Raw genomic sequence first — 19,246 nt, 5'->3', positions numbered from 1 at the left:
GTAGCCAAGAAAAACATGAAACACAGATCTAGGGAAGTCTCCATCACTAAGGTCCTCAGCAACTAGGATATAATGCATCACAAAGGTATGCAAAGATGACTAAGTGGCCGCCTGCACAGGCAAGCTATGAAGATGCCGCTCGGGAGCGAAGTTGCCATCACCAAACTAGATTTTTTTCTTTCCCAAGGCATAGCAGAACCTTAAACAAACCGTGACTAAATGTGAAATCATACGCTTGGTCATCGCTTTGACTTAATTAGCCTCAGTAAAACCCATAAAAAGCTGATCACGCACAAGTCGCTGTTCAATCAATGTAGAAAGACACAGCTCATCTTGGGTCCAGCCTGTGCAACTTCTCCTCTACTTTGGAAGGATGAGAATTAGGAAAGCAAAAGGGTAGAATAATAAACTGACTAACGTGAAAGGGAGATGCACCTTTGGCAGAAAGTAGGATTCGGTACATATGCCCAGCTTATAGGAATCTAAGACCATAAACTGTGGCAGGGCTGGCAAGGACTGCAACTCTTCAAACCTGTGGACCATAGTAATCACCTCCAGAAAGATAGACTTGAAGGTCAAAAGAGGAACAGAACAACTGTGCATTGGGTCAAGATTCCAAAGATGATGTTAAAAGTCAGAGCCTGTTTAAGTATGTGTGAAAAGCAAGGGACTTGGGGGTGAACATACACAGTAAACCTTCAAGAAACGGGGAAGCAGGGACTAATGGAACAAATGTTTGTGAGGAAGGTACAAAAAAGCAGACAGCCAGGCCAAATATCCATTCACGATAGAAACCTCCAAACCCTATTGACCAATCGAATGCAAGAAGTGCAGAAAGTCAAAGGTAAGAGCCTTACAATGGTTTTAAGCAAGTAGACAGGATCCTAAAGACAAAGTTGTTGGAATGTCGAGCTAAAATAGATTTGGCAGCCATTTTATTGGGCATCTATGATGACACCTACTACCTCAGGTGGTGTACTGAACGCCTTTCATTGGCACCATCAAATTTCCACACATGCAGACGAAGACTTTAGTGTAGTAGGGTGAAGGAACATGCAATCCAGCTGTAAAAGCAGATATACTCTGACTGGGAGAGCGAAAACACGGTTTCAACATAGTGGTGTATCACATCCTACTCACCCACTGGAATCAGCTGTTCACCATGCTCTTGCACTTTCTACAGAGATTGGTGGAATCTGAGATAATGCGTAAAGGAGGTCCTCCAGGTGAGCTGCCACCAGGAAACCACAGCTGAAAAAGAAGGTTGAAGACCAGCTCGGGTGAATCCCATGCTCACCAGCCAGTCATTCAAGTACTGAAATAAACTGACTTCTGATGGATTTTGCCACCACTGCCAGCACATTGGTTAAGACTCACAGAACAGTCAAAAGATAGATTGGTAGTTCTTGGACCCCCACCGAAATTGAGATAACTCAGAGCAGGGTGGGTTGGCAAATGAAATAAGAGTCCTGAGACCTAGTGAAATTAGCGAGACGTGCGTGGTCTTAGCCAGGAGAATCTGACAGCATTTTGAGATTGTCCTAATGGACAAAGAAGTTCCAGAGCTTCAAATCCAGAACTGGCCTGAGGCACTCATCCATTTTGGGGAGGAAAAAGTACAAGGCATAAACTCCCTCGCTCCTCTCACCCATGGGTACTAATTCTACGTTCTTTTTTGCAGCAAGGCCCAGGTATCTGCCTCAAAGATCGAGCTCTGGGCTGATGTGCACTTCCAGGAGGACAGTAGATATTTCTGAGGAGTGGACAAAAAAGGGGAGGGCATATGCCTTGATCAACTGGAGCAGCCAATATTCTATGGTGGTGGACTTCCACTGTTTCAGAAAGCGGGAGACCCTCTACCCAAATGGAAACTGATCACAGAGGAAGGGCAAATCAAAGCGGCTTTAAGGGGCAGAACTAGTGGAAAAAGAAGGTGAGTGGAGCAGTTGGTGCTGGCGCCCTTTAGATATACTCTCCTGTAAAAGGAGAAGAAATGTTGCAGGGTTTGAACCAGCTGGGACGATTGCTGCAGCAGGGAAGAATTGTTCATTTAAAAGCTGCAAAAGCAACAGTACTAGTGGTGTAATTGTTTTACAGAGGACACCAGTCAAAGCCCTTTAGCACAGCTATTCTTGAAGCTCTTCAAGTAGGAGTCTTGCTTTCTTGTTGAAAGGTCTCTCCCCATCAAATGGCATCTCCATTAGGGCAGCCTAGATATCTACCAGAAAAATGCAGTGCAGTGCATCCAGGAATGTCGGTGGAGGGTAAACGATGTAGTCATGGCGCACATAATGGTGTCAGGCGAGTCCAGGTTACATTTCGAAATATATGTGAAAGCATCAAGGTTGTCTCTAACCAACTCTGAAAAAAACGACCTTGCAAGTGATCTTGAAGGAAAGTGTAGGTTGTTTCGCCACTGCCCATATGACGTGAACATACCCTCTCGGGAGGTAACCGGAATTTGAAGACGTGTAAGAAGCTAGCTCTATATGATATATCAAAATGAGCTATATCGAGAAGTCCAGGGGTTCCCTTATGAGTGTACAGGGGTTTGCTCTGGCAATCCCGAAGTGCTCTTCTAGTGGGGATAGTGTGGTTGAGCAGCCTTAGGCTTATCATAGAGGAGTGTTAGGCATCTGCAAATACACACAATAGCCAATAAATGATGAACACAACCCAATAAGGAGTTCCACACCAATTTATAAAAGTAACACATCTTTATATATATTTAGGCTCCAGAACCAATTCGATCGGTTAAGTATGTTTTGCAATAGAAATACTTTTGTATTAAAAAAGTTGACAATTTGTGCAATTTTTAGAAGTGCCAATGTTATCCTACAGGAGGAAGAACAAGTACGGCATTCAGGTATAGTACATCAACTTACAGGACCTATCTCCAGGAGCTTCGGTGAGTGGTGGGCAAGGTACAAGGCAGCACCAGCAAAACACCACCAGCAGCACTTGGGTGGCCGGGTACAGGGGTGCAAATAGCGTTGGTGCCCAATTTTACTCTATGGGCATCGATCTTTGGGGAAAGAGGCAGCAGGCTTTGACTGGGAGGCCAGGCGGCCTGAACCAACAGGGGGTTCAGGCCTCATGATGCTTGGGGACATAGTGACACCATTGTTCCTGTTCTCCACGGCCCAGGGACGACGGGTGCTGAGGTGTCTTTAGGTTTTCCTTACCAGGAGCAGTCGCAGTAGAGGGGGCTGCGTGCAGAGGCTGCAAGCAACGTTGGGAGTCCGCAAGTGGCGAAACTACAGTGGACTGTGTCTTTGGAGGGCTGGGGACCACACTGACCGCCCACTTCAACTCAGGCTTGGAGCACTAGGTGCAGTGGTGTCCTTAGGTGTTGGGTTTTTGCGGTCTTGAAGTCCTCTCAGATTGCCTGCAGAGGGGCAGGTCCGGTACTCCATGGGAGTTCTTGGTTCCTGGGTGAAGTGCTGGCAGGTATCCCGGGCTTTGAGGACTCAGCAGCAGCAGGATAAGATGTCTTTTGGTGCAGTTGTAGAATTCATCGGCAGGTCTGCAGGGTTGGTGCTAAGTCAGTTGTTGAGTCTTCTGTTCCTGCTCTTTACGACTCTCAGTCTTCTTCTTGCAGGTCATCAAGATCTGCTTTTCTGGTGGCAGAGCTCCCATAAATACTGAATTTAGGGTTGTTAGGGGAGTGTAGGGGAGTAGCCATTGAGCTACTCACCCTTTCAGGTCACTACGCCCCCTATATGACCACTTTCTGTTGGAAGTGGCTATAACCCTGTCCCAGAATTCCTAAGATTGCCAATACAATGATGGCTAACTCTGAAAAGTCGCGTTCACCACAGATTAGGCCACCTTAGGGGTGGTACTAGCCTGGGGGTGTGCACGCCTACCTAACCAGCTACTTTCCCCGCCTGTCAGGGTGGCAAAGGGCTCTGGACAAGTGGGTCGGCTTCCTTTCCTGTGAAGGAAGCCAGACTCGCATTTCAAAGGCAGTAGCTTCTTTGAAGCTCCTCTGGCTTGGAATGCTAATCAGCAGGTCATCCTGTGGGATGCGGTGTTATCACCCTCTTTTCGAGCAGGCTTTGTTTCTGATCTGAAAGAAAAGGCTCTCACCCTTGGAGGCGAGACAGTCGTCTCTGGTGGCAGGCTGGCAGAAACCAGTCAGCCAACACACATGGGGCTGGTAGGTTTTCAGGGGGCACCTCGAGGGTGCCCTCTCGGTGCATGTATTAATAAATCCACCACTGGAATCAGTGAGGGTTTATTAACAGGGGATGTTGGATACCAAGCATCCCCATTTTCAGTGAAGCCATCATGTAGCTGGAGAACTTGTTTTGACCAGTGTCCAGCACGTTTTGAAATGGCTTCCCTGTTCACATGCACTGGCAGTAATGGAACTGAACAGCACTGGGGCATATCTGCTCATGCAGTTATGCCCTCCCATGTAATATAAACCACCCTGTCTTTGGGCTGTAAGGCCTGCTGTAGGGGTGACTTACAAATACTACATGCAGTATTAGGCCACATGGAATGCAGGGATGCGTCATTGTAGGAAGCTGGCTCTGTATATACTATACCAAAATGAGGTATAGTGTGCACAGAGTCCAGTGGAACCCCAGAGGTAGGCAGGGATAAAGTAGGTAGCACCTTACTCTCTATTTGTGGTAGTGTGGTCGAGCAGTAATGCTTTATCAGAGGGTAGTGTTAAGCATTTGTTGTACACACTCAGGCAGCATATCATGTCACACACTCAAAGAATGAACTCAAACTAATTTGAGTTGTATAAAAATATTGTTTAGTTGTATTTAATTCCTAGAACCAAGCAAGCCTGGCACAAGTTAGTGTATATGATAATTTTCAAGGCAGGTTGAGCAATAAAAGCTAGCTGAATGAAAATGACTTTGAATTGCTTTGCAGACTACTTTCTGGATTACTTTTTCTACACAGTAAGTACTTTGTTGTGGGAGTTGGTACTCTGAGGTTAGAACCTGTGTTCCCCCAGGGTCAAGGATGCACTCTCAAAACACCCTCAGCGGCACCAGGGTGGCAGAGTGCAGAGGCCCAATGTTATCCAATGGGGGATAGGGGGCCTCTGGTTGGTGGCTGCTCATGAGCAGGCCACAAGGTTGTGGGAGCAAAGCTCCGGGGGTTTAGCTCAGGGATAAGGGAGATCAGTTTTAGCATCCAAAATACACCCACCAAGGATCATGCCGGAGGAAGTCTGATCAAGAACCGGGCCCTTATCAAGGAGGAGCTGGCTATACAGTCCCTTGTACGAGGCTAATTTTTGCCGTTACTGCAACATTTGGTCCCATCTTGTGTTTCCAGCATACACTTTAATAGACACCGGCTGCTGGGACGCCAACCACAGTGTTCCCTCATCTCTACTAGACCATCTCAAGCCCTAATGAAGTTCAATTGTTATTGGACGAAACTAGGTGGTCGAAGCTTGTGTTATTTGAAATAAAAAGACTTTTTTTTGCAAACAAAGGACCTGACTGAATAGCAATTATTGAATACAAACTCTCTGGGAGTGCACCGCTCCACATTGTGCTTTACACCCGCAGCGGTGCAGGGTGCTGGTTTGGTGTTGGGTGCCCTGTTGATTTCAATGGGGATTTTCTGGGTTCAACAAAGACTGCATGCTCGGAGACGAAGATATTCTGGAAGTGACCACCGATTGGAGAGGTAAGTTGGGATGCCTGGGGATTCTGGGGCACCATTGGTTGGGCCACCCAAGACCGTGGGACTTCGGGTGCAGGGGTGTCTTTAGGCGCAGGTTTTTCTTTCCAGCTCCGGTCACAGTTCGGTGATCCTCCAGAAAGGGGCTGCAGGCTTTGCTGGGAGATTCGAGGCAGGTCAGAGATCACCAGATCTCAGGTATGAATCGCCGGGGAGACCTCCTCGTGGTGTTGAGTCACTCATGGATTAGGCCAGAACCAGAGTCTGTGGGTGAACAAATCCAGTGCTTATGGGAGGCAGTCTTTTCTGTGGAAGGCAGGCAGGTCCTCTGGGTTCTTGAGGTTGATGGCTGCAGGACAGACCAGGATTTTGCTTCTGCAGGTTCGAGGTTGGGACAGGCCGATAGGGATAGGGATAGGGCCACGTCATTGAGTGTCTTCCTCTCCTTAGCTTCAGCAAGGCTCTTCGGTCCTTTTTCTTCTTGGTCGGTTTGTGTCTGAGGGGACACGGTTCAGGGGTGACCCTGAATTCTAGATTTAGGGGTGTTACAGGTAGGTAAAGGTTGGGGCCAATGGGTCCCTTCCATGGGGTGGGTACACCCCTATTATGCCACCCTCCAGTGGTAGAGGGCATATGCCTCGCTCTGGTTAGCTGGGTCCCCCATCTGCAAGATGGCGTGGACTGAGTTGTGCTTCACCTCGCCTTCCCCACCTGAGGGGTGGGGTTAGCAAAGGTGGGCACACCTCCCTCACTTGGTTTTCCAGCTGATTCTCCAGCCTAAAGTAGGGGGTCAGAACCGGGGGAGGGGGGCAGTTGCTGGAAAAAGCAAAAGGCCTGGGGAAGCTCAGAAAGGGGGCAAGCCTTTGAAGTTTGCCCTTCGTGGACCCTGCCCATCCTGGGGGAGGAGGCTTGGCACCTCGTCCCAGGATATGCATGGTTTCAGACCCCAGAGAGCAGCAGCCTCTCGACCCAGGAGTCCAGAAACATGTCTGGTGGTGCCACTCAGCCTGGACACTGGGGTTAGGTCGTTTATCAGCAGGCATCTCTAAGATGCCCTCTGTGTGCATTTTTCATTAAATCCCGCATCAGTGTGGGTTTAATGTGCTGAGAACTTTGATACCAAACTTCCCAGTTTTCAGTACAGCCATATGGTGCTGTGGAGTTCCTAACGACAAATTCCCAGTACCGTATACTCTGAATGGCATTACTGCACTTACAATGTCTAAGTATTGGCTTAAACACTGTATGGGTACATGGCTCATGCACCTGTACCCTCACCACTGGTATAGTGCACCCAGCTAGAGGTGTGGCTGACCTATGCCAGGGCAGTGGGTTGTAGGCATGGCGCACACGGATGTGTGCCATGTCGACTCTTCACTTTATTCTGCACCAAAACATGCAGTTTGCAAAGGCAGTGAGTGTGTGTGTAAAGGTACATGGCCTCTAAGGGTGGCACAATAAGTGCTGCAGCCCTCAGAGGCCTTCCCTGGCCACAGTGCCTTTGGTACCTGTGGCACCATTCACAAGGGACTGACCTGCCGCCAAAGAGTGCCAAATGGGTTTTGCTTTCAATGCAGTTTAGGGAAAGAACATAGGCCCTGGGAACCTGTTTGGCTGGAAGCCAGGGAACACTCAGTCAAAGCACATCAGCAGTTTAGCAAAAATTAGGGGCAACCATGCAGACAGAGGGCACTTTCTTACAGTCATGTCGCGTTTTCACTTTGGTCTGCACCAAAACACTCAGCCTGAAATGACAGTCTTGTTTAGTGAGGGGCCTCTTAGGATAGCGCAATTTATGCTGCAGCCCTGAGAGACCTTTCTTGGGTACCTCATGCCCTAGGTACCACTGGTACCATTTACTAGGGGCTTACGGATAGTGCTAAAGGTATTGTGAATTGGGGGAAACAACTGTACAGTTTTGAGAGTGAGATCTGGCACTGGGGACCTGGTTAGTAGGGACCCAGTGCTCTTCCAGTCGAAATCACATCAAATACCAGGTAAAACAAGCATTGGCATGGCCAATAGGTCTCGCCTTTGGGACCTATAAGTATTTAGTTATGCAGCACAATATCCTTGGTGCAACAACATCAACTGTTGCATAGCTAAAAACGTATAAGGTCCCAAAGGCGAGACCTATTGGCTATGCCAATGCTTGTTTTTGGTAGGCACAGGGAGAAGATTACGTGATTTGCCTAGAATCACAGGATTTGGAGTCGACTCCGGGGCTGGAACCTTGGTTTCCCAGCTCCAAAGTCGGTAGATAGCCATGAGACCACATCCTCCCCAATGATTCTACTCCTTTCATGTGAAGCTCCATAGCCTCCAGCTTCACCTCCATTCTAGTAGTGGACTTTTTCATCTTCTCTAACTTTTTCAAAAGGGGACCCAAGGCTCCCATCATCTTTCTGGTCCCTGCCTAGATTCCAAACCAGTATCTTCATCAGCTGCCAGATTCCTAGTGAACGGTGTAAAGAGATGCGACGCCTTCTTCTGTGGTTTGCCTGCCAAACGTTGTTCTCACCACTCTGACAAAATACATCTGAACCTCAGAAGTGCAGTCGATGACAAATCCGAGACCCATGCAAGAAGGGTGCCTATTACAATAAAGTCCAGCACTTTTGGTCCACAGAAGTAACAGGAAGGCGCAGCACAGATGCACTTACAATCACCAATATATAACTTTAAAGACGAGAGCAATGAGCTCTGTTGTAATTGGAGCTTATTTCATTAATTGCCGGAATCTGTTAAGAAGACCTTAAAGATTTTCTGCAGTATTTCCGAAACGCTGTTCTCCCTATTAAATGTGCTATACGCTCCGTTCCTCCTATAAACACATTACAATACCGATAAGGTCATCGGTTGAACTGACATGTTCTAAGTTCTCGCGCGATTCTGTAGCGTCTAAAAGAAAACCATAGTACGCGTGCGCAACTCGCACAACTAACATTTCAGTTTGGGGCTGACAGGCTCATCCATGTTAGAGTCTGGCACAATGTCAGAAGGCATTACTGTAGTCCTAACTTGTGCCTGAAATGGAAATATGGAACTTTTTAAGACGTGCCGGTACTCCAATTAAATGTATTACATTTTTCTTAAGAAATGCCAGTACTCTCCCTTTCAAAATAAAAAAGCGCCGATACTCACTCAGTACCGACCCATTAAAACTAGAACTGCTGCACGCGCACCAGCGCGAGACACCACAAAAACGATCCCGTTCCCCAGGTTCAGGCATGAGTACTGCACGAGGTGGGAGCGCACGAGACGTCGCCGTGAGCGTGCACGCAAGCTGAGGAAGATCGCCGGAGAAGACATGGAGCCTGATGCCGATGCCGAGACTGACCTGCTGCGGAGGGAGAGGGACACGTGGAAAGAGCCCGGTGAGTGGGGGAGTGGGGGGGGGAATGTGTGTGTGTGTGTGTGTGTGTGTGCGCGTGTGTGTCTGTGTGTGCGGTGTGGGGCTTAGTTGTAGGTGTGTGTCTCTGTGCGCTTGTGTGTGTGTGTGCACGCGGAGAAGACATGGAGCCTGATGCCGATGCCGAGACTGACCTGCTGCGGAGGGAGAGGGACACGTGGAAAGAGCCCGGGGAGTGGGGGGGGGGAAATGTGTGTGTGTGTGTGCGCGCGTGTGTGTGTCTGTGTGTGCGGCTTAGTTGTAGGTGTGTGTCTCTGTGCGCGTGTGTGTGTGTGTGTGTCTCTGTGCGCGTGTGTGTGTGTCTCTGTGCGCGTGTGTGTGTGTCTCTGTGCGTGTGTGTGTGTTTCTGTGCGCGTGTGTGTGTTTCTGTGCGCGTGTGTGTCTCTGTGCGTGTGTGTGTCTCTGTGCGTGTGTGTGTGTGTGTGTGTCTCTGTGTGTGCGTGTGCGTGTGTGTGCGTGTGTGTGCGTGTGTGTGTGTGTACGCGCGCGATTGAAAGGGCTGACTGGCTGTGTACAGTTGGAGAATAAGATGTGCGCGGCGGGGGTGGGGGGGCGTGCGCGTCCATGAGGTGCAATCGGCGCTCGTGCCCCGGTCTGTGGTCCCTTCAGAGCTAGGTGGGCAGCAATAGGTCTTTCGCTGACGCGAGACCTAAAAAATGGGGGTGACCATGTCAAAAAGGGGCACTTTTCTACAACAAGTAGTGCAAGACTCTCCGAAATGAAAACTACACGCCCCATGTAGTCAAGGGTTTTGTATTCACACTTCCGTAATGTTCTAGGGATAGCATTGGGATTCAGTTTTGCTGGAAATTGTTCATACCCTCAAGCTCTCATCAGAAAGATGGGTCAACCAGAAATTTGGATTGGAAGGTACAGTAAAAGAGGTGTGGCGCCGCAACTAGCGCGACTGACTCCGGACTCTGGGGATCAGGGTTCGATCCCCGGCTCCGGCGGCAGATTAGTCCAGTACCATGTGACTCTGGGCAATAGCTTGCTTAATCTTCCCGACGGCCCCCAGCGCCTAGAGACCCTTACGGGTGATTGTTTGCGCTTTACAAATGTGGATTATTATTATTATTATATGGAGACTGTTCTGGACATTTCTTGGGAGGGAAAAGCCATGACTGGAGTTGCCTGTCGTGCTTAGACAGCTACTGTTACAGAAAAAGTTTCAGGATCCAGTTTGGCGCCTGGGGATAGTGAATGATCTTACATTCTAGTGCCAAGAAGGAATATGACTTATTACAGGTAAACTAAAGAGCAGTAAAACATTTGGAGTCGTCTCTCACTGTAGGAGGTGCTAGTCATACCTCTAGTTTTCTTTACTTGTGATATTTTATCTATTTCTGACATACTAAGTGCTAGATTGTATTTAAAATTGGAAATAAGGCCAATGTAATCCAACAGGATGGCACACTGGTCGATTCAGGAAATGCAAGGACTTGTCTGGTCTTTTATTACAGTGCTCATAAACAGACCAGTGATGCTCCAATTGGATGTAATATATACAGCTCAAACGTGGTGGCTCTGGGAAACAGAAAAAAAGTCCCTAGACTCATAGGTCCACCACCTAAAGTGGCCCACACAATGTATTCAGTGGTGTAGTTCTTCAGCATTCAGAGTCTGTGTCCACTGCAATGGCAATCAGGGATTTGGCTACTAGTGTCCAGTTGGTACACTGGTTAAATGTTGCTTTAAGACCAGTTATTGTCCGAACTGGCCTCATAGCTTTTGCAGGCGACTGATGCAGCAATGGGTATGTACACACCTTGGCATCTCATGTTTCTTGTATAATCCAGATTATCATTCTTACTCAAAATTTTATAGTTGAGGAGAATGGCAGGGAAAAGGATGGGAGCACAAAAGGGACACAAAGAACAAAGTCTCCCAATTGACCACACAGATTCAAAACTTCCCTTCTGGAAATGGACTGGAAGGATATTTCCAACAATGGTTAACAGAATTTTATCTCTGAAACTGAAAGGGCCAAATAAATGGTTCAAACTATTTCAGAACAAGGGATTGGGCCTATTTCCAGTGAACTGCAGGCACAAGACCTGCTGTCCATTTGGCACTGGAAAAAAGAGCGTACTCAACAGAACACGTAGAGCAGGGCCAGAAGCCTAGGTGCACAGGTTTACCAGAATGCTGACTTTGCAGCTGTACAACCCTGATGAAATATGCCTGTGATCTTTGCCTCGCTTTCCAGCTTCTAAAGGCTAACTGGGCTGCCAGCATCTTGTGGCTTCTGATTCCTAAACATTTCCTTCATGCATATTCACCAGTCCGCTGATCCTGTGCAGATATTCCCAGGCTGAAAACAACTTCTATCCTTGCAGGGCAATCCAGCTCTTCCGTATACAGGTCAGGGTAATAAAGCCTCTTTCATGAATCCAAACTTTATCAGCCTGATCAGGAGAACTGAACCCAAGAAGAGGTTCGGCCCCTGCTAATGTGAGTCCAACACAGTTGGCATGTTAGCTCAAAATATAGAGCATATAGCTCACCTAGGTGCTATAGTCAGGAAGTCAGAATTAACTATAGTCAAGCCATTTTTAAATTTCGAGCACCTCAGCCAGTCCTCAGGAAGTGCATCTTCCCATCTTTTCTGTTGGTTTTCATGTGCTACTAAAGTCACCTCTCCAAACTGAGAGCAGTTTGCAAGTGTTAAGCCGTGTATATGGATTGCCATCATCCAAACTCCAGCAGCAGGCCACCACAGCAAGGTGACCATCAGCAATTCAGCAAGAGGGGGGAGGGGAGTGTTAATTAAGGATGTAAAATATGTACTACAGACATGAAGGGGGTGCAAAGTTCCCCCTCATCCAACATGTACGATTGCTTTGGAGGGGGTGCCGTGAGTAAAGTGACATACAGGGAGACCACACGCTAGTGTAATAGTGAGGCAGGCACTTCAATATTCACACATACTTTCTGAAAGGTGCTCTATCTATCTATCTATCATCTCTATATCGCTCTTTATATATCTATCTGTCTTCATCTATACCTATCTCCATTGATATATCTACATCTCTATACATCTAAATCTATCAATCTTTCTATCTCTATCAATCAATCTCTCAATCAATCTATCAATTCCTATCCATCTCTCTCTCTATATCCATCCCTCTATCCATATATATACATATACACACAAATATATATACACATATTGTCATGTGATCTCGTGGTGCATTGGGTAAATAATGTATCTTCTGACCCTGTCAATGTTGGAACAACAACAAAGGAGTCTGTTACAAAAGGCATCAATCATCATCCTGCCTTGTCTCGGGGTATGAAGTAAGTAGTGAGTTTTCCCCACTGATTTTTGCTGTAGTCTAGTTCAGGATGAAAACCGAAAAAACAGAGGGAAGGATAGTAAGAAGCTTTGCACACCATTCCAGGTCGGACAATAAAAGCAGGAGTTAAGTCGGGGGCGTGGCTAGCAGCCGACCAAGATGGCAGCAGCATAGCGGAGCTCTGTAGCTAACGAGCCATCTCCGAGAAAATCCGCCCAGTGATCCGAGTAATTGCAGACATTCCTAAGCGCCATCGGAATCGCCTATACTTCCGACGCGCGGAGAACTAATCGGCGTTCCTGGGTGATCGACGAACGAGGAGAAAAGCCGTGTGAAATATCGGGGCCTGGTTTGGCGTCAAGAGCCGGGGACTAAAGTGAGGGATGGTGCCGGCGGGACCCGCGCGTGAAGTCGGAGGCCAGCGCACGGGAAAGTGCACCCGACGGACCCGCTGCTTATATTGAAGTCGGAGCTGACCCGAACAACAGACGCCGGAGGCAGGGCTGCCGCGAGACGGCCGAACTCGGAAGGGGATTGCCCAGTGAGTACGACCGCAAGGCATAAGGGAGAGCGGGACCCGGCTGTGGCTGGCAGGCGGCTGCCGGCAGCATTGTGAGACCAGGGATACGACCAGCAGACCACCCCGCAAGGCACAATACCTCACGAAGGGACCCATCCGCAATAAAGCGCGAACTGCCTACAGGGTCATTTCACTGTAATTGTGCCACAGCAAACCGGACGCAGTTCCCTGCTCTGTGACGCAGCGTTTAAACCAGCGACAAAGCAATTCACAGCCATAGGACGCCATTACTGGTTCAACACCCGGACGGCAGGTCCCTAATAACCAACGGAACTTAAAAGTGACGTCCATTCGGCACACGGACTGCGCGCACACAGCACCTTCCCGCCTCCTCGAATATCTATATCCAGGGACACCCGCAATGAGTGGTAGAGGAACCAGGGGCCAGCAGGCCCCCAAACTGGACAAGTTTGCATACCAGAAAGATCAGCCAGATAACGCGAGAGGAGACGCACAGCGTTCGCCACCCCAGAACAACGGGACGCACACTGAAACCGAACAGGTCACCCTACAAGACGTAATGGCGACATTGAAAGCGATGCAATCTTTCATGGGAACAATTTCAATGGATGTCTCCCTAATCAGGGCGGACTTCGCGAAGATGTCAGACCGGCTGGTTGAAGTGGAAAAGGCGACCACTGGCCTAGTAAAGGACACGTCGGAACTCCAGCGGAAAGTCCACCAACTGGAAGAAGACAACGCCACACTGAAATCTAAACTGGACGACCAGGAAGGCCGCTCAAGACGCAATAACGTCCGTCTGGTGGGTGTACCGGAATCCGAAGGCGGGCCTGCCCTGGACCTCTACGTTGAGGATCTAATTAAAAATCGACTCCAACCCAAAGGTTTATCGAACTTCTTTTCGGTCGAACGAGCCCACCGGGTGCCCGGAGGGAAAGCTAAAACAGGGGCATCACCCCGTCCCATCCTGATAAGAATCTTCAACTTCAGAGACCGGGACGCCATTTTACAAACAGCACGCACACGCCCACCGCTCAAAATCGACAACTCGGAAATCAACTTCTACCCGGACTACACGGCTGCGGTGGCCCAACAACGAAGGGGCTTCACGGATGTAAAAAAGGAATTAAGGGCACGTGAACTTAAATACTCTATGCTCTTCCCAGCAAAACTACGGGTCGAATCAGAAGGGAAGACGTGGTTCTTTGAGTCACCACGCGACGCCCAAGACTGGTTGGAGGGGTGGAGGCCAGCTAAAGGACCCAGGAATCGTGGCCCACAGCGAGGAAATGGCAGCGGCAGCCCACGGATCACGGATGAAACGGAATAACCAGGAAAGGGCGACAGAAACGGAAGGCTCCTATCAACAGTGACGGGCGGCACCTGCCTATTGGACAGACACACCTAAACTCTTTACCATTCCAGATAAAAAAGACGCTACACTGGCGACCAGCAGGGAAGACCGTTTACCCCAGAGGCAGGTGACCAGCCATGGTAAGACTTTGATCGCAAGACCACGGGCCCAAGTAGGTAAGACGTTCTGCTCGGGATAGACACTGCATGATATTCACGGAGAAGGGACTCGGCAGCAGACGCAGAAGTCTCACCCCCACGAACAATACCTATAAGTTGGGACTTTAAGCACTCTGCTCAGTTGGGGAGGTGGAGGGTTCTTTATCCACCGGGCAGGGAGGCAGGGAGGGGGGATAGGGTTTTATACATTTCTAGTTTGACTTGTTTAAGTTCTTTATTATTGGCTTTAAGACTTCACTCCTACACACATGCAGCACAGACTCGGGCTCCTCTCCACACATCCCTACACATCACCTCGAACAAGGCACGCTCTGGGGGGACACGGATTGCCTCAACGATGCACTACACCCACCTCGTACACTGGCCTCTGAAGTGGCCGCGACCTAAACCAGCTGCGACCTGGTTAACAACCCAGACAGAAACACAGCAGACAACACCAGAATCACACCTGTATGATGCTTACAATGACAGAACACACAACGCCAGGTCCTGATCCCACAAAGAATACACTGGTATCCCCGCCACTGACAATCATCTCCTGGAATGTGAATGGCCTCGGCCATAAAATTAAAAGAGGCCTGGTCCTACAGTACCTTAAACGTAAGGCACCAACAATGGCCCTTCTACAAGAGACGCACCTGACAGGCACAACGACTAAGGCACTGAACAGATGGGGCTTTAAAATGGTCACACATTCAGAGTTCTCCTCCGGATCTCGAGGGGTCTGAATACTAATTAATAAAAGCGCCCCACTGGTAATTAGGCACACGCGGGCGGATGACCAGGGCAGATTTGCAGTAGTTACATGTCAATGGGAAGGACGTTCATATAATGTTATTTCAGTATACATTCCCCCAACACTCCATCAAGGGGCCCTCCATGATTTTGGGAAATTCCTACTTGAGCTCCCGGAAGGGGAAATGATAGTGGGAGGGGATTTTAACGCTGTACTTAACACAGAGATGGACCGTCAACCCCCGAGACCTTCGACAAGACCCACCCAACTCTTTAGAGACTTTCAGGATGCGTTAGGCCTGGTAGATATGTGGAGACTGAAACACCCCAGTGAACGCCATTATACATTTCACTTAGGAGCCCACAATAGCCTTTCGCGTATAGACTACATACTAACATTAGCGATATCCCCTGAACGTGTGACGACGATAGAACATCTACCGAGAGGAATCTCGGACCACTCGCCAGTTTTGCTAACCTACACTACGCACCCCACGAGACGACAGAGAGTATACCCAATTTACCAGGTTACTTTAAAAAAACGCAAAATCTTGAACACACTAGACACTGCAACCACACACTACTTTGAAGAAAACCTGTCATCAGTTGACTCGCCCTCGATCCTCTGGGAGGCTTTCAAGACAGTCCCTAGGGGGCAGGCCATCTCCGCCATTTCTAACCATAAAAAAGAGCAGAGGGAGACAATAGAGGCACTGGAATCGGCAGTTATACAGGCAGAGGTAGCCCACGCAGCACACCCCTCGGATGTTACGACACACACGCTCGCAATGGCGTCGAGTGAATTCAGAACCTATGCTCAAGAAATGGCCAAAAACAAACACACGGATACACTACACAGGATCTATGAAATGGGTGATAAAACAGGGAAGATGCTAGCATGGCTCGAGAGAAGGGAAAAAGCAGACAGGTGGATAGCCCAGTTAACCTTGCCAGTCGGCACACAAACTTCTTCCCCCCCACAAATAGTAGAAGAATTGGCCTCCTATTATGAAACCATATACACCGCACAGGGAAACATGACAGAAGTTGATTGTGTAAACTTCATACAACACATACCGATCACCGCCATCTCACAGGATGAAGCTCAGGACCTTGAGCGAGATCGGACGGCGGAGGAGTTAAGGAGGGCACTGACGGCACTCCACACGGGCAAAGCAATGGGACCGGACGGTCTGCCGATAGAATTATATAAAGCAATGACCCGGCAGCTTATCCCCAATATGCTTTGGATGTATAATGACTGCCTCTCACAAGGCACATTAGCGACTGCTCAACGGTTGGCCACCATCGTTGCGGTTCGCAAACCTAATACCTCCCGACCGGACATCCTCATATCGTCCGATCTCGCTAATAAATGCAGACGCGAAAGTCCTGGTGAAACTGCTGGCGCTTAGACTACAACCTAACCTCACAACATTAATCCACCCGGACCAATTCGGCTTTATGCCCGGGCGAAACACGTCCCTTAACCTGAGGCGGCTAAACGGGGTGCTACACCGCATTCCCGACCTCCGGGAGGAGGCGGCCATTCTTTCCCTAGACGCCACTATGGCATTCGACCTAGTGGAGTGGCCATTCTTATTTGCAGTGCTCAGGAAGATGGGCTTCGGCCCAAAATTCTGTGGCTGGATTAAATTGTTATATACAGCGCCCCTAGCACAAATAGTAGCCAATGGCCATACATCCCGCACGATTACCTTAGGACGCGGTACACGACAGGGATGCCCCCTATCCCCTCTGTTGTTTGCCCTAATCCTAGAACCACTGGCGGTAATAATTAGAACGGATCCGGTGATACTTGGGATCACGTGGGAAACGGGCTGGGAAGATCGCATATCCCTCTATGCCGATGACGTATTAATATATCTTATGTCCCCGGCAACATCCATAGCAGCTCTGTTACTCATCTTCGAAAACTATGGGGAAGCCTCGGGATATTCGATAAATTGGACTAAATCAATCTTATATGTCTTACACGGCCCAATGCCCGCGCTCCCCCCGGCCTGTCCACTACAATTAGTAACTAGAGGTTTCAGGTACCTTGGTATCTATGTTACGCCGCAAGCCGAGGTATTTGTGGAAGAAAACCTGCAGAAACCTCTACAGAGGCTCAAATCAGATGTGACACACTGGGGTACCCTCCCGCTGACACTGTTAGGGAGGGCGGCACTTTTTAAGATGCTCTCCCGCGATTCCTCTATGCACTCCAAAACACCCCATTCCCTGTCCCGCTGACCTACTTCAAGGCAATAGACGCAGAAATATCTTCACTTCTATGGGACGGAAAACCGGCGCGCATAGCCCACTCCAAATTAATCCGTAGCTGGTATGATGGAGGGATTGCACTACCAAGTGTCACATTATACTACTGGGCGACTCAGCTAACAGTAATCAATCAATGGCTGCACACCCCACACACTGAACCGGCTTACAGGCTGGACAGAACGCTACTCCCCACGGACCACCTGCTGAAGGCCCTGTACACCAATAAACGGCGTCACACGCTTACTGGCCCTACGGCACACACAGTTAAAATTTGGCACACGGTCCAGAGAGCCTTAGGGTGGGAGCGAGTGCTTACACTGGCTACCCCGCTATGGGACACGCGCCGCCTGGGTAACCTGGCTAACACTAAGGGATTCAGACAGTGGGACCTGATCGGTATCTCGAAGGTAGGAGATTTATGGAGTAGGGGCGACATCATCTCCTTTGAAGCCCTGCAAGCAAAATATGGAATGGCACCCACAGAGCGATACCGTTACATGCAAATCAGACACGCCCTAAAAGGAGCCATCCCAACGGGGACAACCCTGGTCGAATCCTCCCCACTGGAGGACAGACTCCTTACTGACCATCTGGAGAAAAAAGCAATCTCATTGACATACCGCAAGTTGATAAATAACCTTCCAGACCTCCATTCCATCTAGGCTGAAACTTATACAACTGAAAATACTGCACCGAATCTATTATTCCCGCACCCTACTACACAAATTAGGTCATATCCCGGAGCCGGGGTGTCTGAGGGGCTGTGGGATTCCGGGATCGTACTTTCATATACTTTGGGAGTGCCCCAGGATTCAAACATACTGGTCAAGGGTACTATCAGAACTCACAAATGCGAGCGGGGTGGAGATACAACTGGACCCCCGATGCTGTATATTGAACATCTGGCCACCCACGGACCTTAACCGGGGACAACAAACTTGGGCAACACTGGGCATGACACTGGCAAAGCGCAACATAGCTAGAAGGTGGGGGTCCGGTACCACTCCCACGAGGACGCAATGGGAAAATGACATGGATGAGGCGATGGTGGCGGAAAAGGCAGTATATATGCACAGGGGATGCCCAAAGAAATGGTCCACTATATGGGGCAAATGGAACGAATACCGAGGGGACATATGCGAACCACCACAGGAAATACCTGAACTGTCTATAAGTCCTTAGGGAGGAAACAGAGACATGACTCTAGTGTCAGGGTCGCAGGGGCCACCTGAAATACATCAAAGAATTGGGCTGGTGACTAACATAAATTGTTTTTGGCATATGAGCTGGGTATTGGAGATCTTCCGCTCACACCACACATGTGGCCTGCCAAGGGGGGCTCTCACTGAAGGACGAAGCTACACTATTAACACACGGAGGATGCAATGGTTTGTGATAATTGCTTATTAACAAAAGTAGAAATGTCGTTATAACATGAGGATGCTAAAGTATGTTTACTGCATGTCCGAAACTGAACTTGATATGGAATGTTACACTGGAAAAGCCAATAAAAACTGTTTAAATAAAAAAAAAAGCAGGAGTTAAGATTGGAGCTTTCATGATCAATTGTAGGTCCAAAAAACCAAGGACGGCAGTAGTTTTCTTCAGTTCAGTTACCATTATGTAAGCAAAGGCCGCTCTACTTGCATGTGTGAAGAGGTAAGTTAAATCACTTTCCGGCGCTTTTCATTAGATTACAGACCATTTTCTGATCCGAGTTATAACATTTTTCGCAATGACTATCTTTGTTATCCACTGCAATCTAGCTATGCAGAGATG

At 48.7% G+C, this 19,246-nt stretch overlaps 1 protein-coding gene across 6 annotated transcripts in view; it reads right to left on the bottom strand.

Moving 5' to 3' along the window:
* Positions 1–19,246, bottom strand: part of OSBPL2 (oxysterol binding protein like 2) — a 341,693-nt gene that overhangs the window by 19,546 nt on the left and 302,901 nt on the right. The window lies entirely within an intron of this gene.

This window comes from Lissotriton helveticus, chromosome 7 (assembly GCF_964261635.1).
Source record: "Lissotriton helveticus chromosome 7, aLisHel1.1, whole genome shotgun sequence".
NCBI classification, from domain to species: domain Eukaryota; kingdom Metazoa; phylum Chordata; class Amphibia; order Caudata; family Salamandridae; genus Lissotriton; species Lissotriton helveticus.
This window is presented reverse-complemented; position numbering and strand designations above follow the sequence as displayed.